Source organism: Lissotriton helveticus, chromosome 4_1 (assembly GCF_964261635.1).
Source record: "Lissotriton helveticus chromosome 4_1, aLisHel1.1, whole genome shotgun sequence".
NCBI lineage: Eukaryota > Metazoa > Chordata > Amphibia > Caudata > Salamandridae > Lissotriton > Lissotriton helveticus.
Window position 1 is genome coordinate 1,692,264,790 of NC_136063.1, and position 19,512 is coordinate 1,692,284,301.

General features: G+C 54.0%; 22 non-coding genes across 22 annotated transcripts; 8 read left to right on the top strand and 14 right to left on the bottom strand.

Moving 5' to 3' along the window:
- Window positions 1-3,021: 3,021 nt before the first annotated feature.
- On the top strand, window positions 3,022-3,104 carry TRNAL-UAA (transfer RNA leucine (anticodon UAA)). The gene has a single exon. It is a non-coding gene; the product is annotated as a tRNA-Leu (tRNA).
- Window positions 3,105-4,215: 1,111 nt separating this feature from the next.
- TRNAE-CUC (transfer RNA glutamic acid (anticodon CUC)) lies at window positions 4,216-4,287 on the bottom strand. The gene has a single exon. It is a non-coding gene; the product is annotated as a tRNA-Glu (tRNA).
- Window positions 4,288-4,912: 625 nt separating this feature from the next.
- On the bottom strand, window positions 4,913-4,984 carry TRNAE-UUC (transfer RNA glutamic acid (anticodon UUC)). Its single transcript has one exon. It is a non-coding gene; the product is annotated as a tRNA-Glu (tRNA).
- Window positions 4,985-5,227: 243 nt separating this feature from the next.
- On the top strand, window positions 5,228-5,310 carry TRNAL-UAA (transfer RNA leucine (anticodon UAA)). Its single transcript has one exon. It is a non-coding gene; the product is annotated as a tRNA-Leu (tRNA).
- A 1,101-nt stretch (window positions 5,311-6,411) lies between these two features.
- Window positions 6,412-6,483, bottom strand: TRNAE-CUC (transfer RNA glutamic acid (anticodon CUC)). Its single transcript has one exon. It is a non-coding gene; the product is annotated as a tRNA-Glu (tRNA).
- A 625-nt stretch (window positions 6,484-7,108) lies between these two features.
- Window positions 7,109-7,180, bottom strand: TRNAE-UUC (transfer RNA glutamic acid (anticodon UUC)). The gene has a single exon. It is a non-coding gene; the product is annotated as a tRNA-Glu (tRNA).
- A 243-nt stretch (window positions 7,181-7,423) lies between these two features.
- On the top strand, window positions 7,424-7,506 carry TRNAL-UAA (transfer RNA leucine (anticodon UAA)). The gene has a single exon. It is a non-coding gene; the product is annotated as a tRNA-Leu (tRNA).
- Window positions 7,507-8,616: 1,110 nt separating this feature from the next.
- Window positions 8,617-8,688, bottom strand: TRNAE-CUC (transfer RNA glutamic acid (anticodon CUC)). The gene has a single exon. It is a non-coding gene; the product is annotated as a tRNA-Glu (tRNA).
- Window positions 8,689-9,313: 625 nt separating this feature from the next.
- TRNAE-UUC (transfer RNA glutamic acid (anticodon UUC)) lies at window positions 9,314-9,385 on the bottom strand. The gene has a single exon. It is a non-coding gene; the product is annotated as a tRNA-Glu (tRNA).
- A 243-nt stretch (window positions 9,386-9,628) lies between these two features.
- Window positions 9,629-9,711, top strand: TRNAL-UAA (transfer RNA leucine (anticodon UAA)). The gene has a single exon. It is a non-coding gene; the product is annotated as a tRNA-Leu (tRNA).
- A 1,111-nt stretch (window positions 9,712-10,822) lies between these two features.
- On the bottom strand, window positions 10,823-10,894 carry TRNAE-CUC (transfer RNA glutamic acid (anticodon CUC)). Its single transcript has one exon. It is a non-coding gene; the product is annotated as a tRNA-Glu (tRNA).
- A 625-nt stretch (window positions 10,895-11,519) lies between these two features.
- Window positions 11,520-11,591, bottom strand: TRNAE-UUC (transfer RNA glutamic acid (anticodon UUC)). The gene has a single exon. It is a non-coding gene; the product is annotated as a tRNA-Glu (tRNA).
- A 243-nt stretch (window positions 11,592-11,834) lies between these two features.
- TRNAL-UAA (transfer RNA leucine (anticodon UAA)) lies at window positions 11,835-11,917 on the top strand. The gene has a single exon. It is a non-coding gene; the product is annotated as a tRNA-Leu (tRNA).
- A 1,101-nt stretch (window positions 11,918-13,018) lies between these two features.
- Window positions 13,019-13,090, bottom strand: TRNAE-CUC (transfer RNA glutamic acid (anticodon CUC)). Its single transcript has one exon. It is a non-coding gene; the product is annotated as a tRNA-Glu (tRNA).
- Window positions 13,091-13,715: 625 nt separating this feature from the next.
- On the bottom strand, window positions 13,716-13,787 carry TRNAE-UUC (transfer RNA glutamic acid (anticodon UUC)). The gene has a single exon. It is a non-coding gene; the product is annotated as a tRNA-Glu (tRNA).
- Window positions 13,788-14,030: 243 nt separating this feature from the next.
- Window positions 14,031-14,113, top strand: TRNAL-UAA (transfer RNA leucine (anticodon UAA)). Its single transcript has one exon. It is a non-coding gene; the product is annotated as a tRNA-Leu (tRNA).
- A 1,101-nt stretch (window positions 14,114-15,214) lies between these two features.
- On the bottom strand, window positions 15,215-15,286 carry TRNAE-CUC (transfer RNA glutamic acid (anticodon CUC)). Its single transcript has one exon. It is a non-coding gene; the product is annotated as a tRNA-Glu (tRNA).
- Window positions 15,287-15,911: 625 nt separating this feature from the next.
- On the bottom strand, window positions 15,912-15,983 carry TRNAE-UUC (transfer RNA glutamic acid (anticodon UUC)). The gene has a single exon. It is a non-coding gene; the product is annotated as a tRNA-Glu (tRNA).
- Window positions 15,984-16,226: 243 nt separating this feature from the next.
- Window positions 16,227-16,309, top strand: TRNAL-UAA (transfer RNA leucine (anticodon UAA)). Its single transcript has one exon. It is a non-coding gene; the product is annotated as a tRNA-Leu (tRNA).
- A 1,111-nt stretch (window positions 16,310-17,420) lies between these two features.
- Window positions 17,421-17,492, bottom strand: TRNAE-CUC (transfer RNA glutamic acid (anticodon CUC)). Its single transcript has one exon. It is a non-coding gene; the product is annotated as a tRNA-Glu (tRNA).
- A 625-nt stretch (window positions 17,493-18,117) lies between these two features.
- On the bottom strand, window positions 18,118-18,189 carry TRNAE-UUC (transfer RNA glutamic acid (anticodon UUC)). Its single transcript has one exon. It is a non-coding gene; the product is annotated as a tRNA-Glu (tRNA).
- A 243-nt stretch (window positions 18,190-18,432) lies between these two features.
- TRNAL-UAA (transfer RNA leucine (anticodon UAA)) lies at window positions 18,433-18,515 on the top strand. Its single transcript has one exon. It is a non-coding gene; the product is annotated as a tRNA-Leu (tRNA).
- Window positions 18,516-19,512: the final 997 nt, after the last annotated feature.

Here is a 19,512-nt window from a genome sequence, read left to right on the forward strand (position 1 = left end):
ACCAGTGGGTCCGGGCGCTGGAGACGGGGCTCCACCGGGGCCCGGGGAGGCTCTCCCCAGCCTGGCTAGGGTTCGGAAGGTTGGGACCTGACCCGTGGCTTGAACTCCATCTGGCCAGGCCCCGAGGGTGCTGGAGCCCCCTGTCCCGCAGGCCACCAGTGGGTCCGGGCGCTGGGGACGGGGCTCCACCGGGGCCCGGGGAGGCTCTCCCCAGCCTGGCTAGGGTTCGGAAGGTGGGACCGGACCCGGGGCTTGAACTCCATCTGGCCAGGCCCCGAGGGTGCTGGAGCCCCCTGTCCCGCAGGCCACCAGTGGGTCCGGGCACTGGGGACGGGGCTCCACCGGTTCCCGGGGAGGCTCTCCCCAGGATGGGTAGGGTTCGGATGGTGGGACCGGACCCGGGGCTTGAACTCCATCTGGCCAGGCCCCGAGGGTGCTGGTACCCCTCCGTCCAGCAATCCGGCCGGGGGTCCGGGGCGCCCGGGACGGAGGGTCCATCGGGGGCCCAGGGGAGGCTCTCCCCGGCCCGGCCTAGGGTTCGGAAAGCCGGGACTGGGGCCGGGGACCGGGCCCGGGGCTTGAGCCCCGTCCGGCAGGGCCCAGTGGTGCGGGAATCCCCCCTCCGTCCTGCAAGCCGGCCGGGGGTCGGAGGCGCCCGGGACGGAGGGTCCATCAGGGCCCGGGGAGGCCTGAAGCCCCGGAGCCCTGCAGCCCCAGAGACCTGCAGCTTTGCAGCCCCCGGAACCCTGCAGCCCCAGAGCCCTGCAGCTCCGGGGCAGGCAGATTGGCGTCATTTTGGTCCCGGCCATCTGGTCGCCCCTCTCGCCTCGGCCATCTGGTCGCCCTGGAAGTCATGATGAGGTGCCATTCGCCTCCCGGATCCCAGCGAGGGCTCCAGGAGGTCGGGTACTTTCGCGCCTTGGGTCCCCTCTGTCACCTCGTGTGCACAGATTGCAAGAAAGTCAGGTAATTTCCCTCCGGATTACTAGGGACAGGGTACGCCCGGACACCCCTCCAAGGTTGGTGGTTCTCTGCTAGGGGGACCAGATGGGCTATGCCTGGGTAACACCTCCCTAGGCCACCCGGGGCTTCTTTCCTCCAGGCCAACGGCTTGTCAAATTGCCCAGGACGGGCTCCATGGCTCTTGGGCAGTCGTCCCCCGGGCGTCCGGGGCTCCATCCCTGCCGACGGCATGGAAAAGTGCCCGGGACGGGCTCCATACGTCCCGGGCAGTCCTCCCCCGGGCGTCCGGGGCACCCATCTCCAGGAGGCCAACAGCATGGCAAAGTACCCGGGACGGGCTCCATGGGTCCCGGGCAGTCCTCCCCCAGGCATCCGGGGCTTCCATCTCCAGGCCAACGGCAGGTCAAAGTGCCCAGGACGGGCTCCACGGGTCCCGGGCGTCCGGGGCTCCCTTCCCCGGGACACCGGCTTGTCAGAGTGCCCATGACGGGCTCCACGGGTCCCGGGTATCTGGGACTCCCTTCCCTGGGCCAACGGCATGCCGGAGTTCCCAGGACAGGCTCCACGGGTCCCGGGCGTCCGGGGCTCCCTTCCCCGGTCCGACGGCTTGTCAGAGTGCCCAGGACGGGCTCCACGGCTCCCGGGCGTCCGGGGTTCCCTTCCCCGGGTCAGCGGCATGTCAGAGTGCCCAGGACGAGTTCCACGGGTCCCGGGCAGTCCTCCCCCGGGCGTCCGGGGCTCCCTTCCCCGGGCCGTCGGCAGGTCAGAGTGCCCAGGACGGGCTCCATGGGTCCCGGGCAGTCCTCCCCCCGGGCGTCCGGGGCTCCCTTCCCCGGGCAGACGGCAGGTCAGAGTGCCCAGGACGGGCTCCATGGGTCCCGGGCAGTCCTCCCCCCGGGCGTCCGGGGCTCCCTTCCCCGGGCAGACGGCAGGTCAGAGTGACCAGGACGGGCTCCACGGGTCCCGGGCAGTCCTCTCCCGGGCGTACGTGGTTGTCCGACAGATTCGGGCAGATGTGCTTTTACGAACCGGATCGGAATCGGCCCAAATAATAATAATAATAATAATCCACATTTGTAAGGCGCACAATCACCCGTAAGGGTCTCTAGGCGCTAGGGGCCGTTGGGAAGATTAAGCAAGCTATTGCCCAGAGTCACATGGTGCTGGGCTAATCTGCCGCCGGTGCCGGGGATCGAACCGTGATCCCCAGATTCCGGAGTCAGCCGCCCTAGCCGCGGCGCCAGCTATTTCCCAGAGTCACGTGGTGCTGGGCTAATCTGCGGCCGGTGCCGGGGATCGAACCCTGATCTCTGGGATGCTCGAGGGTTACTACGCGCTCTACAAAAACCTCAAATAAAAAAATCTCCAGATTCCGGAGTCAGCCGCCCTAGCCGCGGCGCCAGCTATTTCCCAGAGTCACCTGGTGCTGGGCTAATCTGCCGCCGGTGCCGGGGATCGAACCGTGATCTCCAGATTCCGGAGTCAGCCTCCCTAGCCGCGGCGCCAGCTATTTCCCAGAGTCACGTGGTGCTGGGCTAATCTGCGGCCGGTGCCGGGGATCGAACCCTGATCTCTGGGATGCTCGAGGGTTACTACGCGCTCTACAAAAACCTTAAATAAAAAAATCTCCAGATTCCGGAGTCAGCCGCCCTAGCCGCGGCGCCAGCTATTTCCCAGAGTCACCTGGTGCTGGGCTAATCTGCCGCCGGTGCCGGGGATCGAACCGTGATCCCCAGATGGGGATATCCCAAAAATCTGGCATGGATACGGCCCGCCAGGACTGGTTTGGGCACCCCTGCACTAGACCACCAGGGAGGAGATGCTCTTGTGTGCTTGCCTTGCTCACCCCCTTATTGTGACTAAGCTAACTCTAATATAAAAATTGCCCGTAAAGTCCGAGTGGGAGAAAGTTAGGTGTCACACAGTGTGTTTGTCATAAGCATTTACCTTTAGCCTCCTGCAAAAGCCTTTTAACTCCGCAAACAGCTCTTGCTGGACAGCCGTTGCTGCAGCAGCCAGCAGAAAAAGGGAGTTGAGTAAAGCTGGGCCTTGGGTCTCACCAGGGTGGCCGAGTGGTTAAGGCGTTGGACTTAAGATCCAATGGACGTTTGTCCGCATGGGTTCGAGCCCCATTCCTGGTATGGGTTTTCAGCTGCTTTGTAAGAAAGTGCAGATGCTTTTGAAAAGCATTTTCCTGCGCCCTTCCACTGCCCCTCTCCAACAGTCCCCATTCAAGTCTCAGCGGTGGGGTCTGCTGCTATTCTGCTACCAGCATGGATGCTTCCCAAAGCAATGCAGTGCCATCTACGCAGATCCCCTGCTTAGAGAAATACACCTCCTATATCTTTTCCCACTGAAGGGAGCAGGAGGAAGTACTTGCTTCCTGGGGAACATGGGTCTGCCCCTGGAATTTTTTAACCCGGCTCTTGCAGATTTCTCCCCTTTTTTGATTTCACCTACAAGCTCTCCCTTGCCAGAGGAGCAGGATCTGCTGATGCAGGCCCGGCTGGCTCAAACGTGCAAAGGCTTTTCCCCAAACCTCTGGGGGAAAATTGAGGAGAGTTCCCTGCCCCCGCCTCCTCTCGCCTTCCGAACGGGCTTCCAAACGGGCAATGCCCTGACGGGTCCCCCACAACCCGTCCTGCCCACAGCCACACCCCTGTATAAGAGGGTGACCCATGTCCCTCACCCTCCATGTTCGAACGGAAGGCACCGTCTGTCCTGAGGGGTGTACCAGACAGGCATCTCTCCAGCCAGGCAGACCCCTGCAGCACCCGTTAAGCTCCAAAGCCTATACATTCCCAAGATGCCACAGGTCAGTATGCAAATCAGACTGCCCTGGCCACACCCTCCCTGTGGCTGGCCTCTGCTTTTTTCCGTACGTGCAGCTCAGTTTTTTCTTACCCAGATCCAGACTTCCATTTTAGCAAAAAGGTGGGTTGCAATGGGTCCAGGATGCCATTTGGAAACAAAGCCTGCAGGCCTGTCAAAGGAGACTTCCTGCCGCACGCCATGTGGTCAGAAGCCTACAAAAGGAATTGCACTTTGGAATACAGGGTCTCACTTGCTCAAGAGCCTTGCACAAGTGACTTTCCTCCCGCTGTGGAAAGCAGCTATAAAGGGACCTTGCGAAAATGATATTTGGAGCTATACTGCGTGATGCTAGGCAAACTGTGAGTCAGAAAGCAACTTCATTTTGAGAAGCCCGCGACCTACGGGAAGGAAAAGTTTTCAAGGGCAGAAGAAGGACTTTTCCCTGACCGGGAATCGAACCCGGGCCGCGGCGGTGAGAGCGCCGAATCCTAACCACTAGACCACCAGGGAGCCCAGTGCCATGCAGCAAAAGTTCATACACTGCTTTCCGAATGACAAAGCTCATGGGGGCTGAAAGCTTATTTTTCACTACAGCACATATGAATCAGAAATTGAAAAAATCCTCATAATGCCACCCGACTGTCTGTCACTTCCAAGCACAGGCCATCCTCTCCCCCTTGCTACTGAACCGATGAATTCCTGTACAATCGGGATCCACGGGAAAACACAAGAGGGACACCTAGTGGCTGCTGATGGCGCACAGACAGCTGGAACACTTTCTCAACCCTGTCTCGTTATTCAGCTTGCTGGAAGAATACATTGCTCTTAAGCGATTCAAGAGTGCAAGGGAGAAGAGTGCTCCAAAGTAGATGTATGCATCACAGCAGGGGTTTCCAGCAATTTACCTTTCTGGTGAGCTGGTACTGCACTTTACACACACATAGAGCACCAGACTGGGTGGAGGAGTGCGTGCGCATAAAGGTGGCTGAGGGCAATGGGAGCAAAACAACCTGGGGCACAGGGGACCCAGTCCCTTTCCTCCTCTTTCGTTCATGGGTAGGGGTACCTTTTTAAGGACCTTCGTTTAAAAAAAGCTACTGGGACAAAACACTCAAATCTATGCTTTAGAGGTATCTTCCCTGACCGGGAATCGAACCCGGGCCGCGGCGGTGAAAGCGCCGAATCCTAGCCACTAGACCACCAGGGAGGAGATGCTCTTGTGTGCTTGCCTTGCTCACCCCCTTATTGTGACTAAGCTAACTCCAATATAAAAATTGCCCGTAAAGTCCGAGTGGGAGAAAGTTAGGTGTCACACAGTGTGTTTGTCATAAGCAATTACCTTCAGCCTCCTGCAAAAGCCTTTTAATTCCGCAAACAGCTCTTGCTGGACAGCCGGTGCTGCAGCAGCCAGCAGAAAAAGGGAGTTGAGTAAAGCTGGGCCTTGGGTCTCACCAGGGTGGCCGAGTGGTTAAGGCGTTGGACTTAAGATCCAATGGACGTTTGTCCGCATGGGTTCGAGCCCAATTCCTGGTATGGGTTTTCAGCTGCTTTGTAAGAAAGTGCAGATGCTTTTGAAAAGCATTTTCCTGCGCCCTTCCACTGCCCCTCTCCAACAGTCCCCATTCAAGTCTCAGCTGTGGGGTCTGCTGCTATTCTGCTACCAGCATGGATGCTTCCCAAAGCAATGCAGTGCCATCTACGCAGATCCCCTGCTTAGAGAAATACACCTCCTATATCTTTTCCCACTGAAGGGAGCAGGAGGAAGTACTTGCTTCCTGGGGAACATGGGTCTGCCCCTGGAATTTTTTAACCCGGCTCTTGCAGATTTCTCCCCTTTTTTGATTTCACCTACAAGCTCTCCCTTGCCAGAGGAGCAGGATCTGCTGATGCAGGCCCGGCTGGCTCAAACGTGCAAAGGCTTTTCCCCAAACCTCTGGGGGAAAATTGAGGAGAGTTCCCTCCTCTCGCCTTCCGAACGGGCTTCCAAACAGGCAATGCCCTGACGGGTCCCCCACAACCCATCCTGCCCACAGCCACACCCCTGTATAAGAGGGTGACCCATGTCCCTCACCCTCCATGTTCGAACGGAAGGCACCGTCTGTCCTGAGGGGTGTACCAGACAGGCATCTCTCCAGCCAGGCAGACCCCTGCAGCACCCGTTAAGCTCCAAAGCCTATACATTCCCAAGATGCCACAGGTCAGTATGCAAATCAGACTGCCCTGGCCACACCCTCCCTGTGGCTGGCCTCTGCTTTTTTCCGTACGTGCAGCTCAGTTTTTTCTTACCCAGATCCAGACTTCCATTTTAGCAAAAAGGTGGGTTGCAATGGGTCCAGGATGCCATTTGGAAACAAAGCCTGCAGGCCTGTCAAAGGAGACTTCCTGCCGCACGCCATGTGGTCAGAAGCCTACAAAAGGAATTGCACTTTGGAATACAGGGTCTCACTTGCTCAAGAGCCTTGCACAAGTGACTTTCCTCCCGCTGTGGAAAGCAGCTATAAAGGGACCTTGCGAAAATGATATTTGGAGCTATACTGCGTGATGCTAGGCAAACTGTGAGTCAGAAAGCAACTTCATTTTGAGAAGCCCGCGACCTACGGGAAGGAAAAGTTTTCAAGGGCAGAAGAAGGACTTTTCCCTGACCGGGAATCGAACCCGGGCCGCGGCGGTGAGAGCGCCGAATCCTAACCACTAGACCACCAGGGAGCCCAGTGCCATGCAGCAAAAGTTCATACACTGCTTTCCGAATGACAAAGCTCATGGGGGCTGAAAGCTTATTTTTCTCTACAGCACATATGAATCAGAAATTGAAAAAATCCTCATAATGCCACCCGACTGTCTGTCACTTCCAAGCACAGGCCATCCTCTCCCCCTTGCTACTGAACCGATGAATTCCTGTACAATCGGGATCCACGGGAAAACACAAGAGGGACACCTAGTGGCTGCTGATGGCGCACAGACAGCTGGAACACTTTCTCAACCCTGTCTCGTTATTCAGCTTGCTGGAAGAATACATTGCTCTTAAGCGATTCAAGAGTGCAAGGGAGAAGAGTGCTCCAAAGTAGATGTATGCATCACAGCAGGGGTTTCCAGCAATTTACCTTTCTGGTGAGCTGGTACTGCACTTTACACACACATAGAGCACCAGACTGGGTGGAGGAGTGCGTGCGCATAAAGGTGGCTGAGGGCAATGGGAGCAAAACAACCTGGGGCACAGGGGACCCAGTCCCTTTCCTCCTCTTTCGTTCATGGGTAGGGGTACCTTTTTAAGGACCTTCGTTTAAAAAAAGCTACTGGGACAAAACACTCAAATCTATGCTTTAGAGGTATCTTCCCTGACCGGGAATCGAACCCGGGCCGCGGCGGTGAAAGCGCCGAATCCTAGCCACTAGACCACCAGGGAGGAGATGCTCTTGTGTGCTTGCCTTGCTCACCTCCTTATTGTGACTAAGCTAACTCCAATATAAAAATTGCCCGTAAAGTCCGAGTGGGAGAAGGTTAGGTGTCACACAGTGTGTTTGTCATAAGCATTTACCTTTAGCCTCCTGCAAAAGCCTTTTAACTCCGCAAACAGCTCTTGCTGGACAGCCGGTGCTGCAGCAGCCAGCAGAAAAAGGGAGTTGAGTAAAGCTGGGCCTTGGGTCTCACCAGGGTGGCCGAGTGGTTAAGGCGTTGGACTTAAGATCCAATAGACGTTTGTCCGCATGGGTTCGAGCCCCATTCCTGGTATGGGTTTTCAGCTGCTTTGTAAGAAAGTGCAGATGCTTTTGAAAAGCATTTTCCTGCGCCCTTCCACTGCCCCTCTCCAACAGTCCCCATTCAAGTCTCAGCTGTGGGGTCTGCTGCTATTCTGCTACCAGCATGGATGCTTCCCAAAGCAATGCAGTGCCATCTACGCAGATCCCCTGCTTAGAGAAATACACCTCCTATATATTTTCCCACTGAAGGGAGCAGGAGGAAGTACTTGCTTCCTGGGGAACATGGGTCTGCCCCTGGAATTTTTTAACCCGGCTCTTGCAGATTTCTCCCCTTTTTTGATTTCACCTACAAGCTCTCCCTTGCCAGAGGAGCAGGATCTGCTGATGCAGGCCCGGCTGGCTCAAACGTGCAAAGGCTTTTCCCCAAACCTCTGGGGGAAAATTGAGGAGAGTTCCCTGCCCCCGCCTCCTCTCGCCTTCCGAACGGGCTTCCAAACGGGCAATGCCCTGACGGGTCCCCCACAACCCATCCTGCCCACAGCCACACCCCTGTATAAGAGGGTGACCCATGTCCCTCACCCTCCATGTTCGAACGGAAGGCACCGTCTGTCCTGAGGGGTGTACCAGACAGGCATCTCTCCAGCCAGGCAGACCCCTGCAGCACCCGTTAAGCTCCAAAGCCTATACATTCCCAAGATGCCACAGGTCAGTATGCAAATCAGACAGCCCTGGCCACACCCTCCCTGTGGCTGGCCTCTGCTTTTTTCCGTACGTGCAGCTCAGTTTTTTCTTACCCAGATCCAGACTTCCATTTTAGCAAAAAGGTGGGTTGCAATGGGTCCAGGATGCCATTTGGAAAAAAAACTGCAGGCCTGTCAAAGGAGACTTCCTGCCGCACGCCATGTGGTCAGAAGCCTACAAAAGGAATTGCACTTTGGAATACAGGGTCTCACTTGCTCAAGAGCCTTACACAAGTGACTTTCCTCCCGCTGTGGAAAGCAGCTATAAAGGGACCTTGCGAAAATGATATTTGGAGCTATACTGCGTGATGCTAGGGAAACTGTGAGTCAGAAAGCAACTTCATTTTGAGAAGCCCGCGACCTACGGGAAGGAAAAGTTTTGAAGGGAAGAAGAAGGACTTTTCCCTGACCGGGAATCGAACCCGGGCCGCGGCGGTGAGAGCGCCGAATCCTAACCACTAGACCACCAGGGAGCCCAGTGCCATGCAGCAAAAGTTCATACACTGCTTTCCGAATGACAAAGCTCATGGGGGCTGAAAGCTTATTTTTCTCTACAGCACATATGAATCAGAAATTGAAAAAATCCTCATAATGCCACCCGACTGTCTGTCACTTCCAAGCACAGGCCATCCTCTCCCCCTTGCTACTGAACCGATGAATTCCTGTACAATCGGGATCCACGGGAAAACACAAGAGGGACACCTAGTGGCTGCTGATGGCGCACAGACAGCTGGAACACTTTCTCAACCCTGTCTCGTTATTCAGCTTGCTGGAAGAATACATTGCTCTTAAGCGATTCAAGAGTGCAAGGGAGAAGAGTGCTCCAAAGTAGATGTATGCATCACAGCAGGGGTTTCCAGCAATTTACCTTTCTGGTGAGCTGGTACTGCACTTTACACACACATAGAGCACCAGACTGGGTGGAGGAGTGCGTGCGCATAAAGGTGGCTGAGGGCAATGGGAGCAAAACAACCTGGGGCACAGGGGACCCAGTCCCTTTCCTCCTCTTTCATTCATGGGTAGGGGTACCTTTTTAAGGACCTTCGTTTAAAAAAAGCTACTGGGACAAAACACTCAAATCTATGCTTTAGAGGTATCTTCCCTGACCGGGAATCGAACCCAGGCCGCGGCGGTGAAAGCGCCGAATCCTAGCCACTAGACCACCAGGGAGGAGATGCTCTTGTGTGCTTGCCTTGCTCACCCCCTTATTGTGACTAAGCTAACTCCAATATAAAAATTGCCCGTAAAGTCCGAGTGGGAGAAAGTTAGGTGTCACACAGTGTGTTTGTCATAAGCATTTACCTTTAGCCTCCTGCAAAAGCCTTTTAACTCCGCAAACAGCTCTTGCTGGACAGCCGTTGCTGCAGCAGCCAGCAGAAAAAGGGAGTTGAGTAAAGCTGGGCCTTGGGTCTCACCAGGGTGGCCGAGTGGTTAAGGCGTTGGACTTAAGATCCAATGGACGTTTGTCCGCATGGGTTCGAGCCCCATTCCTGGTATGGGTTTTCAGCTGCTTTGTAAGAAAGTGCAGATGCTTTTGAAAAGCATTTTCCTGCGCCCTTCCACTGCCCCTCTCCAACAGTCCCCATTCAAGTCTCAGCGGTGGGGTCTGCTGCTATTCTGCTACCAGCATGGATGCTTCCCAAAGCAATGCAGTGCCATCTACGCAGATCCCCTGCTTAGAGAAATACACCTCCTATATCTTTTCCCACTGAAGGGAGCAGGAGGAAGTACTTGCTTCCCGGGGAACATGGGTCTGCCCCTGGAATTTTTTAACCCGGCTCTTGCAGATTTCTCCCCTTTTTTGATTTCACCTACAAGCTCTCCCTTGCCAGAGGAGCAGGATCTGCTGATGCAGGCCCGGCTGGCTCAAACGTGCAAAGGCTTTTCCCCAAACCTCTGGGGGAAAATTGAGGAGAGTTCCCTGCCCCCGCCTCCTCTCGCCTTCCGAACGGGCTTCCAAACGGGCAATGCCCTGACGGGTCCCCCACAACCCGTCCTGCCCACAGCCACACCCCTGTATAAGAGGGTGACCCATGTCCCTCACCCTCCATGTTCGAACGGAAGGCACCGTCTGTCCTGAGGGGTGTACCAGACAGGCATCTCTCCAGCCAGGCAGACCCCTGCAGCACCCGTTAAGCTCCAAAGCCTATACATTCCCAAGATGCCACAGGTCAGTATGCAAATCAGACTGCCCTGGCCACACCCTCCCTGTGGCTGGCCTCTGCTTTTTTCCGTACGTGCAGCTCAGTTTTTTCTTACCCAGATCCAGACTTCCATTTTAGCAAAAAGGTGGGTTGCAATGGGTCCAGGATGCCATTTGGAAACAAAGCCTGCAGGCCTGTCAAAGGAGACTTCCTGCCGCACGCCATGTGGTCAGAAGCCTACAAAAGGAATTGCACTTTGGAATACAGGGTCTCACTTGCTCAAGAGCCTTGCACAAGTGACTTTCCTCCCGCTGTGGAAAGCAGCTATAAAGGGACCTTGCGAAAATGATATTTGGAGCTATACTGCGTGATGCTAGGCAAACTGTGAGTCAGAAAGCAACTTCATTTTGAGAAGCCCGCGACCTACGGGAAGGAAAAGTTTTCAAGGGCAGAAGAAGGACTTTTCCCTGACCGGGAATCGAACCTGGGCCGCGGCGGTGAGAGCGCCGAATCCTAACCACTAGACCACCAGGGAGCCCAGTGCCATGCAGCAAAAGTTCATACACTGCTTTCCGAATGACAAAGCTCATGGGGGCTGAAAGCTTATTTTTCACTACAGCACATATGAATCAGAAATTGAAAAAATCCTCATAATGCCACCCGACTGTCTGTCACTTCCAAGCACAGGCCATCCTCTCCCCCTTGCTACTGAACCGATGAATTCCTGTACAATCGGGATCCACGGGAAAACACAAGAGGGACACCTAGTGGCTGCTGATGGCGCACAGACAGCTGGAACACTTTCTCAACCCTGTCTCGTTATTCAGCTTGCTGGAAGAATACATTGCTCTTAAGCGATTCAGGAGTGCAAGGGAGAAGAGTGCTCCAAAGTAGATGTATGCATCACAGCAGGGGTTTCCAGCAATTTACCTTTCTGGTGAGCTGGTACTGCACTTTACACACACATAGAGCACCAGACTGGGTGGAGGAGTGCGTGCGCATAAAGGTGGCTGAGGGCAATGGGAGCAAAACAACCTGGGGCACAGGGGACCCAGTCCCTTTCCTCCTCTTTCGTTCATGGGTAGGGGTACCTTTTTAAGGACCTTCGTTTAAAAAAAGCTACTGGGACAAAACACTCAAATCTATGCTTTAGAGGTATCTTCCCTGACCGGGAATCGAACCCGGGCCGCGGCGGTGAAAGCGCCGAATCCTAGCCACTAGACCACCAGGGAGGAGATGCTCTTGTGTGCTTGCCTTGCTCACCCCCTTATTGTGACTAAGCTAACTCCAATATAAAAATTGCCCGTAAAGTCCGAGTGGGAGAAAGTTAGGTGTCACACAGTGTGTTTGTCATAAGCAATTACCTTCAGCCTCCTGCAAAAGCCTTTTAATTCCGCAAACAGCTCTTGCTGGACAGCCGGTGCTGCAGCAGCCAGCAGAAAAAGGGAGTTGAGTAAAGCTGGGCCTTGGGTCTCACCAGGGTGGCCGAGTGGTTAAGGCGTTGGACTTAAGATCCAATGGACGTTTGTCCGCATGGGTTCGAGCCCAATTCCTGGTATGGGTTTTCAGCTGCTTTGTAAGAAAGTGCAGATGCTTTTGAAAAGCATTTTCCTGCGCCCTTCCACTGCCCCTCTCCAACAGTCCCCATTCAAGTCTCAGCTGTGGGGTCTGCTGCTATTCTGCTACCAGCATGGATGCTTCCCAAAGCAATGCAGTGCCATCTACGCAGATCCCCTGCTTAGAGAAATACACCTCCTATATCTTTTCCCACTGAAGGGAGCAGGAGGAAGTACTTGCTTCCTGGGGAACATGGGTCTGCCCCTGGAATTTTTTAACCCGGCTCTTGCAGATTTCTCCCCTTTTTTGATTTCACCTACAAGCTCTCCCTTGCCAGAGGAGCAGCATCTGCTGATGCAGGCCCGGCTGGCTCAAACGTGCAAAGGCTTTTCCCCAAACCTCTGGGGGAAAATTGAGGAGAGTTCCCTCCTCTCGCCTTCCGAACGGGCTTCCAAACGGGCAATGCCCTGACGGGTCCCCCACAACCCATCCTGCCCACAGCCACACCCCTGTATAAGAGGGTGACCCATGTCCCTCACCCTCCATGTTCGAACGGAAGGCACCGTCTGTCCTGAGGGGTGTACCAGACAGGCATCTCTCCAGCCAGGCAGACCCCTGCAGCACCCGTTAAGCTCCAAAGCCTATACATTCCCAAGATGCCACAGGTCAGTATGCAATTCAGACTGCCCTGGCCACACCCTCCCTGTGGCTGGCCTCTGCTTTTTTCCGTACGTGCAGCTCAGTTTTTTCTTACCCAGATCCAGACTTCCATTTTAGCAAAAAGGTGGGTTGCAATGGGTCCAGGATGCCATTTGGAAACAAAGCCTGCAGGCCTGTCAAAGGAGACTTCCTGCCGCACGCCATGTGGTCAGAAGCCTACAAAAGGAATTGCACTTTGGAATACAGGGTCTCACTTGCTCAAGAGCCTTGCACAAGTGACTTTCCTCCCGCTGTGGAAAGCAGCTATAAAGGGACCTTGCGAAAATGATATTTGGAGCTATACTGCGTGATGCTAGGCAAACTGTGAGTCAGAAAGCAACTTCATTTTGAGAAGCCCGCGACCTACGGGAAGGAAAAGTTTTCAAGGGCAGAAGAAGGACTTTTCCCTGACCGGGAATCGAACCCGGGCCGCGGCGGTGAGAGCGCCGAATCCTAACCACTAGACCACCAGGGAGCCTAGTGCCATGCAGCAAAAGTTCATACACTGCTTTCCGAATGACAAAGCTCATGGGGGCTGAAAGCTTATTTTTCTCTACAGCACATATGAATCAGAAATTGAAAAAATCCTCATAATGCCACCCGACTGTCTGTCACTTCCAAGCACAGGCCATCCTCTCCCCCTTGCTACTGAACCGATGAATTCCTGTACAATCGGGATCCACGGGAAAACACAAGAGGGACACCTAGTGGCTGCTGATGGCGCACAGACAGCTGGAACACTTTCTCAACCCTGTCTCGTTATTCAGCTTGCTGGAAGAATACATTGCTCTTAAGCGATTCAAGAGTGCAAGGGAGAAGAGTGCTCCAAAGTAGATGTATGCATCACAGCAGGGGTTTCCAGCAATTTACCTTTCTGGTGAGCTGGTACTGCACTTTACACACACATAGAGCACCAGACTGGGTGGAGGAGTGCGTGCGCATAAAGGTGGCTGAGGGCAATGGGAGCAAAACAACCTGGGGCACAGGGGACCCAGTCCCTTTCCTCCTCTTTCGTTCATGGGTAGGGGTACCTTTTTAAGGACCTTCGTTTAAAAAAAGCTACTGGGACAAAACACTCAAATCTATGCTTTAGAGGTATCTTCCCTGACCGGGAATCGAACCCGGGCCGCGGCGGTGAAAGCGCCGAATCCTAGCCACTAGACCACCAGGGAGGAGATGCTCTTGTGTGCTTGCCTTGCTCACCTCCTTATTGTGACTAAGCTAACTCCAATATAAAAATTGCCCGTAAAGTCCGAGTGGGAGAAAGTTAGGTGTCACACAGTGTGTTTGTCATAAGCATTTACCTTTAGCCTCCTGCAAAAGCCTTTTAACTCCGCAAACAGCTCTTGCTGGACAGCCGGTGCTGCAGCAGCCAGCAGAAAAAGGGAGTTGAGTAAAGCTGGGCCTTGGGTCTCACCAGGGTGGCCGAGTGGTTAAGGCGTTGGACTTAAGATCCAATGGACGTTTGTCCGCATGGGTTCGAGCCCCATTCCTGGTATGGGTTTTCAGCTGCTTTGTAAGAAAGTGCAGATGCTTTTGAAAAGCATTTTCCTGCGCCCTTCCACTGCCCCTCTCCAACAGTCCCCATTCAAGTCTCAGCGGTGGGGTCTGCTGCTATTCTGCTACCAGCATGGATGCTTCCCAAAGCAATGCAGTGCCATCTACGCAGATCCCCTGCTTAGAGAAATACACCTCCTATATCTTTTCCCACTGAAGGGAGCAGGAGGAAGTACTTGCTTCCTGGGGAACATGGGTCTGCCCCTGGAATTTTTTAACCCGGCTCTTGCAGATTTCTCCCCTTTTTTGATTTCACCTACAAGCTCTCCCTTGCCAGAGGAGCAGGATCTGCTGATGCAGGCCCGGCTGGCTCAAACGTGCAAAGGCTTTTCCCCAAACCTCTGGGGGAAAATTGAGGAGAGTTCCCTCCTCTCGCCTTCCGAACGGGCTTCCAAACGGGCAATGCCCTGACGGGTCCCCCACAACCCGTCCTGCCCACAGCCACACCCCTGTATAAGAGGGTGACCCATGTCCCTCACCCTCCATGTTCGAACGGAAGGCACCGTCTGTCCTGAGGGGTGTACCAGACAGGCATCTCTCCAGCCAGGCAGACCCCTGCAGCACCCGTTAAGCTCCAAAGCCTATACATTCCCAAGATGCCACAGGTCAGTATGCAAATCAGACTGCCCTGGCCACACCCTCCCTGTGGCTGGCCTCTGCTTTTTTCCGTACGTGCAGCTCAGTTTTTTCTTACCCAGATCCAGACTTCCATTTTAGCAAAAAGGTGGGTTGCAATGGGTCCAGGATGCCATTTGGAAACAAAGCCTGCAGGCCTGTCAAAGGAGACTTCCTGCCGCACGCCATGTGGTCAGAAGCCTACAAAAGGAATTGCACTTTGGAATACAGGGTCTCACTTGCTCAAGAGCCTTGAACAAGTGACTTTCCTCCCGCTGTGGAAAGCAGCTATAAAGGGACCTTGAGAAAATGATATTTGGAGCTATACTGCGTGATGCTAGGCAAACTGTGAGTCAGAAAGCAACTTCATTTTGAGAAGCCCGCGACCTACGGGAAGGAAAAGTTTTCAAGGGCAGAAGAAGGACTTTTCCCTGACCGGGAATCGAACCCGGGCCGCGGCGGTGAGAGCGCCGAATCCTAACCACTAGACCACCAGGGAGCCCAGTGCCATGCAGCAAAAGTTCATACACTGCTTTCCGAATGACAAAGCTCATGGGGGCTGAAAGCTTATTTTTCACTACAGCACATATGAATCAGAAATTGAAAAAATCCTCATAATGCCACCCGACTGTCTGTCACTTCCAAGCACAGGCCATCCTCTCCCCCTTGCTACTGAACCGATGAATTCCTGTACAATCGGGATCCACGGGAAAACACAAGAGGGACACCTAGTGGCTGCTGATGGCGCACAGACAGCTGGAACACTTTCTCAACCCTGTCTCGTTATTCAGCTTGCTGGAAGAATGTATTGCTCTTAAGCGATTCAAGAGTGCAAGGGAGAAGAGTGCTCCAAAGTAGATGTATGCATCACAGCAGGGGTTTCCAGCAATTTACCTTTCTGGTGAGCTGGTACTGCACTTTACACACACATAGAGCACCAGACTGGGTGGAGGAGTGCGTGCGCATAAAGGTGGCTGAGGGCAATGGGAGCAAAACAACCTGGGGCACAGGGGACCCAGTCCCTTTCCTCCTCTTTCGTTCATGGGTAGGGGTACCTTTTTAAGGACCTTCGTTTAAAAAAAGCTACTGGGACAAAACACTCAAATCTATGCTTTAGAGGTATCTTCCCTGACCGGGAATCGAACCCGGGCCGCGGCGGTGAAAGCGCCGAATCCTAGCCACTAGACCACCAGGGAGGAGATGCTCTTGTGTGCTTGCCTTGCTCACCCCCTTATTGTGACTAAGCTAACTCCAATATAAAAATTGCCCGTAAAGTCCGAGTGGGAGAAAGTTAGGTGTCACACAGTGTGTTTGTCATAAGCATTTACCTTTAGCCTCCTGCAAAAGCCTTTTAACTCCGCAAACAGCTCTTGCTGGACAGCCGTTGCTGCAGCAGCCAGCAGAAAAAGGGAGTTGAGTAAAGCTGGGCCTTGGGTCTCACCAGGGTGGCCGAGTGGTTAAGGCGTTGGACTTAAGATCCAATGGACGTTTGTCCGCATGGGTTCGAGCCCCATTCCTGGTATGGGTTTTCAGCTGCTTTGTAAGAAAGTGCAGATGCTTTTGAAAAGCATTTTCCTGCGCCCTTCCACTGCCCCTCTCCAACAGTCCCCATTCAAGTCTCAGCGGTGGGGTCTGCTGCTATTCTGCTACCAGCATGGATGCTTCCCAAAGCAATGCAGTGCCATCTACGCAGATCCCCTGCTTAGAGAAATACACCTCCTATATCTTTTCCCACTGAAGGGAGCAGGAGGAAGTACTTGCTTCCCGGGGAACATGGGTCTGCCCCTGGAATTTTTTAACCCGGCTCTTGCAGATTTCTCCCCTTTTTTGATTTCACCTACAAGCTCTCCCTTGCCAGAGGAGCAGGATCTGCTGATGCAGGCCCGGCTGGCTCAAACGTGCAAAGGCTTTTCCCCAAACCTCTGGGGGAAAATTGAGGAGAGTTCCCTGCCCCCGCCTCCTCTCGCCTTCCGAACGGGCTTCCAAACGGGCAATGCCCTGACGGGTCCCCCACAACCCGTCCTGCCCACAGCCACACCCCTGTATAAGAGGGTGACCCATGTCCCTCACCCTCCATGTTCGAACGGAAGGCACCGTCTGTCCTGAGGGGTGTACCAGACAGGCATCTCTCCAGCCAGGCAGACCCCTGCAGCACCCGTTAAGCTCCAAAGCCTATACATTCCCAAGATGCCACAGGTCAGTATGCAAATCAGACTGCCCTGGCCACACCCTCCCTGTGGCTGGCCTCTGCTTTTTTCCGTACGTGCAGCTCAGTTTTTTCTTACCCAGATCCAGACTTCCATTTTAGCAAAAAGGTGGGTTGCAATGGGTCCAGGATGCCATTTGGAAACAAAGCCTGCAGGCCTGTCAAAGGAGACTTCCTGCCGCACGCCATGTGGTCAGAAGCCTACAAAAGGAATTGCACTTTGGAATACAGGGTCTCACTTGCTCAAGAGCCTTGCACAAGTGACTTTCCTCCCGCTGTGGAAAGCAGCTATAAAGGGACCTTGCGAAAATGATATTTGGAGCTATACTGCGTGATGCTAGGCAAACTGTGAGTCAGAAAGCAACTTCATTTTGAGAAGCCCGCGACCTACGGGAAGGAAAAGTTTTCAAGGGCAGAAGAAGGACTTTTCCCTGACCGGGAATCGAACCCGGGCCGCGGCGGTGAGAGCGCCGAATCCTAACCACTAGACCACCAGGGACCCCAGTGCCATGCAGCAAAAGTTCATACACTGCTTTCCGAATGACAAAGCTCATGGGGGCTGAAAGCTTATTTTTCACTACAGCACATATGAATCAGAAATTGAAAAAATCCTCATAATGCCACCCGACTGTCTGTCACTTCCAAGCACAGGCCATCCTCTCCCCCTTGCTACTGAACCGATGAATTCCTGTACAATCGGGATCCACGGGAAAACACAAGAGGGACACCTAGTGGCTGCTGATGGCGCACAGACAGCTGGAACACTTTCTCAACCCTGTCTCGTTATTCAGCTTGCTGGAAGAATACATTGCTCTTAAGCGATTCAGGAGTGCAAGGGAGAAGAGTGCTCCAAAGTAGATGTATGCATCACAGCAGGGGTTTCCAGCAATTTACCTTTCTGGTGAGCTGGTACTGCACTTTACACACACATAGAGCACCAGACTGGGTGGAGGAGTGCGTGCGCATAAAGGTGGCTGAGGGCAATGGGAGCAAAACAACCTGGGGCACAGGGGACCCAGTCCCTTTCCTCCTCTTTCGTTCATGGGTAGGGGTACCTTTTTAAGGACCTTCGTTTAAAAAAAGCTACTGGGACAAAACACTCAAATCTATGCTTTAGAGGTATCTTCCCTGACCGGGAATCGAACCCGGGCCGCGGCGGTGAAAGCGCCGAATCCTAGCCACTAGACCACCAGGGAGGAGATGCTCTTGTGTGCTTGCCTTGCTCACCCCCTTATTGTGACTAAGCTAACTCCAATATAAAAATTGCCCGTAAAGTCCGAGTGGGAGAAAGTTAGGTGTCACACAGTGTGTTTGTCATAAGCAATTACCTTCAGCCTCCTGCAAAAGCCTTTTAATTCCGCAAACAGCTCTTGCTGGACAGCCGGTGCTGCAGCAGCCAGCAGAAAAAGGGAGTTGAGTAAAGCTGGGCCTTGGGTCTCACCAGGGTGGCCGAGTGGTTAAGGCGTTGGACTTAAGATCCAATGGACGTTTGTCCGCATGGGTTCGAGCCCAATTCCTGGTATGGGTTTTCAGCTGCTTTGTAAGAAAGTGCAGATGCTTTTGAAAAGCATTTTCCTGCGCCCTTCCACTGCCCCTCTCCAACAGTCCCCATTCAAGTCTCAGCTGTGGGGTCTGCTGCTATTCTGCTACCAGCATGGATGCTTCCCAAAGCAATGCAGTGCCATCTACGCAGATCCCCTGCTTAGAGAAATACACCTCCTATATCTTTTCCCACTGAAGGGAGCAGGAGGAAGTACTTGCTTCCTGGGGAACATGGGTCTGCCCCTGGAATTTTTTAACCCGGCTCTTGCAGATTTCTCCCCTTTTTTGATTTCACCTACAAGCTCTCCCTTGCCAGAGGAGCAGGATCTGCTGATGCAGGCCCGGCTGGCTCAAACGTGCAAAGGCTTTTCCCCAAACCTCTGGGGGAAAATTGAGGAGAGTTCCCTCCTCTCGCCTTCCGAACGGGCTTCCAAACGGGCAATGCCCTGACGGGTCCCCCACAACCCATCCTGCCCACAGCCACACCCCTGTATAAGAGGGTGACCCATGTCCCTCACCCTCCATGTTCGAACGGAAGGCACCGTCTGTCCTGAGGGGTGTACCAGACAGGCATCTCTCCAGCCAGGCAGACCCCTGCAGCACCCGTTAAGCTCCAAAGCCTATACATTCCCAAGATGCCACAGGTCAGTATGCAATTCAGACTGCCCTGGCCACACCCTCCCTGTGGCTGGCCTCTGCTTTTTTCCGTACGTGCAGCTCAGTTTTTTCTTACCCAGATCCAGACTTCCATTTTAGCAAAAAGGTGGGTTGCAATGGGTCCAGGATGCCATTTGGAAACAAAGCCTGCAGGCCTGTCAAAGGAGACTTCCTGCCGCACGCCATGTGGTCAGAAGCCTACAAAAGGAATTGCACTTTGGAATACAGGGTCTCACTTGCTCAAGAGCCTTGCACAAGTGACTTTCCTCCCGCTGTGGAAAGCAGCTATAAAGGGACCTTGCGAAAATGATATTTGGAGC